The sequence below is a fragment of the Chinchilla lanigera genome, unplaced genomic scaffold (genome assembly GCF_000276665.1).
Source record: "Chinchilla lanigera isolate Chin_1 unplaced genomic scaffold, ChiLan1.0 scaffold00003, whole genome shotgun sequence".
In the NCBI taxonomy this organism is placed as follows: Eukaryota; Metazoa; Chordata; class Mammalia; order Rodentia; family Chinchillidae; genus Chinchilla; species Chinchilla lanigera.
The window spans coordinates 29,433,594-29,437,786 of NW_004955404.1; positions in this window are offsets into that span (position 1 = coordinate 29,433,594).

Genomic DNA, 4,193 nt, shown 5'->3' on the forward strand with positions numbered 1-4,193 from the left:
CAGTAATGATTTGTCTTTTCCTACTCAAAACTAAATGTCAACATTTAACATATCTATATATGATTATGAAACTTAGGTATGAAAAATTACTTTTAATAGCTAGTCATATTTAGACCAACTTTTAATAAGTTGGAGTTTTTTGTTCTTTACATAAATAGTATTACTTCACCAACAAAAAACATTTCTTCAAAGCCTTTCTCCACAACCCTGAACTATGATTTCCACAATGTTATAATGATTTAAGTTATGAAGCCTCAAAACCTCACAACTAGACTAGTACGATGTTCTCCAACTTAGTAAAACTGCCTAATATAATATAGTAGGATTGTTTAGATTTTAATTCATCTCTGAAGCTAAAGTCATAAATGTGAAATACTTAATACAAGCCTGAAAAGGTGAACTGTGAATCTTCATTTCTAACGTTAACCTAACTTTTAATATTGAATCAATATTACATTTAGGTGATATTGAAAATGGTAATCTACTTAATTTAAATGTAAAATTTAAATTATGAGATTTACATCAAAAGCAACATTTCATACATGCACTTTTTTATGGCATAATTCCTGTTATTTTCTAGATAATGTAATGGTTTTTTTGACACTCATAATGCAAGTAATAATATAATTCAGAGATGAGAATGTTATTGCTATATGGGAATTACATTTAAATTTAAACATTTTTTACTAAGCCAAAATATAAACCTAGTAAGTTTGGCATGTTCATTGAGCTGTCTTTAATATTTCTTCTAAAAAATCAGGTTCTGTTTATATCAGTGATAAAAATTTCTATATAGAGTCTACTTCCTCACTCTAGTTCCATTAAAAAAAATGATCTATCATATTATGTAGTAACTCAGAATCAATTATCACTCTGAGAACTTGCTTTACACTAAGTTCTGGCTAGATAAAGCACTGTAGGTTTTACTTGGAATTGTTTCTATAAAACTGCCATTGCTTGTAGGGTTTTTTTTTAAGGAATAGAATATACTTTCACAAATTTCTGTGCTGAGTTTTAAGAAAAGTAAGTAGGCACCTCCATAATTATGAAATCGCTGAGTTAATGTTTGGAATTCTCCATGTGAGCCAATGAGTGTAAGGAGATGTATGTATGCTGTTAGCATTGTAAACAGTAACTCAGTGAGACCTAAAGCCTGAGTCTATCCAGAATGGATGTAACCAATTTTGACATCATGTAGATAAACAAGCATTGAAAAGTAAACCAAAGAACCATAGTATATTCTACCTTTAACTTTTTGTAAACCATGTTTTATGGATAACTTTAGTTTTACCAAAAGGCTGATATATTTCAATATTTTGAAAACATCAGTATTAACTTTTAGTTGGCAGAGATAACCTAACTAACTACCATTATGTTTGGTACTAAGAAATATACCTTTCAATAACATTATTGAATTGCAAAAAAACAAAAAACAAAAAACATTCACAGCAACTTGCTCATGTATCCTAAAACTAGAAATAACTCAAATACCCATCAGCTGGTGAATAAATAGAATATAATTCATCCACACAATGAAATTCTATTCATCAATGAAAGGGAACAAGTACTGATAAATGCTGTATCACGGAGAATCCTGAAGACATTATGTTAAGTCAAAGTGAGATACAAAATCAAAACCATGTTATATAATTCTATTTATACTGAATGTCCAAACAAAGGCAAATCTATGAAGACAAAAAGTAGATTAATGGTTACTTGAGCTAGGATTGAGAAAGGGAAATGACAACAAATGGACCTTCATATTTTCCAGGGGTGATTTGAATGTGCTAAAAAAAATGGAGTAGCCGTGGTTGCCAAATTCTATCAGTTTACTAAAATCTTTAAACTGTGTATTAAATCAGATAAATTTCATGGTGCACAAATTATGTCACAATAAAGGTTTGTGTTAAATAAAAGAATAAGTACTCACAAGGAATTTGTAAAGCTTGTAGAGAGGGATACAGCAAGCAAAAATTTCAGAATACCAGCAGTGACTCAGGACAGATTAAATAAGCTTTAAACTAACTTACTCTGGGAAAAGCAAATGTGATCCTATAATATGATTTCCTGTGAACTGGACACGTAACTCAGTGGTAGGGCTCTTGCCTAACACCCCCATGAGAGGCTGAGTTTGAGCACTGCCGAAGCAAATTTCTTTTTGCAGAACTTTTGAACCACAGTCCAAGGTAACTTTAGGACCTTATTCTTTTATTGAGCAGCTTGTAGAATAGTTGCACAGTTGCATATAGATGGGAATGTCATCCTGCCAAAATTATCCCTATTGTATAGCTTCTTTAATGGTAGCAAATCTTCCCGCTCCACCCTTTGTTTTTTAATACTGTCTTGACCTATTTCCAGGCCCTGATCAAAGATTAAAATCCCACCCCAACCACTTCCTTTATCAGGCTTTCACAGCACAGTCCTAAGTGCCCTAGGGCCAGGCACCAGACAGATAGAAATAACCCTTTTTTCCTGGATCCTTAAAATATTCAAATTAGCCAATCCACTAGCAGCCCAGAACTCTGGGTAACCCCATCCCTTTATCATAGAGCCTCCTAGCAGTCCAGCTAGGGATACAGCATGCAAAAATTTCAGAATACTAGCCCCTAGAGCAACTCATGGCTTGGCCTTCCCTACTGGCCTTTTCCCCTTTAGAGCTGTTTAGAATAGAGTTCAGCCTTTCTTCCTTCCAAGTGTCAATGTGTTAAACATCATCAAAAGGGTCTTTAAATCGTACAAAACAAAAAGTGGATGCTTGATGTCTAAGGAAGGAGATACACACATCCTTGTATCTCCAGAACATGGGAATACACTTTGCAAAACTTCTCCTGTGCTAAATACTTTATGAAGTCAGTCTAACTGACTTGAGTATCTGGTTTTAATTTTTATTTCAAGTCTAATACAGTTACGAGTTCTCTCTAAAATATTTGTCGATGTTTGTTTATTCTCAAAGGAACAAGTACTCACAAAACTGATTATGTACTCTTTTCTTTTTTTCAAATATAATCACTGTTCTCCCAGGAGCTTTGTTATACCCTAGCACACTTACGACAAATGAAAATCAGTGATATTGTGGTAGTCCGGCTCTCTTTTCTTAGTACAACTGGAAGCACAACGTTCCACACTCATAAAATGCGAACCTGAGTTTCTTAATTACAAACAGGACTGGTTTCATTCAGGACTGAGTAGTGTGCCTGCTTTTTAAAGGACCTTTGCATAATTAAAAAATATTCCCCATCCTGCTTCCTGCTTCCCTCTTCCTTCCAAAGAGCTGGATGTTATGGTTAGAGGGTACTGGTTGAGCAAGTAGCATTTAGTGGTTCCAGATTTTCTTTGGTAAACTCTTACATACACAGATCAGCTGTATGACGTACTTCAGTGAAGAGGAATGTGTGTTGTTTGTTCTCTTTTCATGTTTGTCTGGGAAATAGTTATCATTGCCCTCTCTCGGAGATTGGCTCTTCAGATGGCTCCTTTTGCAGGAGATTCACCAGACAAAGCATAGAGGCAGTAGGATGTCTATCAGAAGTGTGTCCTGCCCTCAATGCCTCATTTGCTGTAGTCACTACTAGTTGATTTGGAATTGTTCTTAACTATTTTTACCCTAGCTTCCCAACATTACCAGTGACTAGAAGATTCAAGTTAAGACACTGGACTTAAGGCGTCTCAAAGTGTAAAGAGGAGCTGATAGAAATGAACCATATTAAAACTCATTTAAATGGGAATTGGCTTTGCAGAGATTTACTTTCTTCAGCTAGATAAAGTTTATCTGGATTGCTATGGACCTCTAAAGATGCATTTAATGAAGTCATCAAAGCACAGGCCACTACTCCTGAAATATCCTCTTGACTAGTTTTGCAAAGTGCTAGAGACTGGAAGCAGGGAAGGGGAGATGGCTAATATTCCTGGATATAGTTATTGTCTCCAGAATTTCCTTGGTCAAGGGTACAGCTGTGAGGTAGCAAGAAGATAATTCATTAGCACAGATAGGTTTATCTAGTTGACAGACAGTAAGTCCTGAAATAAGGTACTTCAACACAAGCTGGTTACCCCTAAAAAACTTTGAGTACAGTGAGCATTTTTTAAAATTTATTATTGTATATTGTTAGTTTATTTGCACAAACATCAGAACTTTACTAGGACTGGGCCACCCAGTGTCAGGAACTTGCTATAATCCTAATACACTTGGTGTC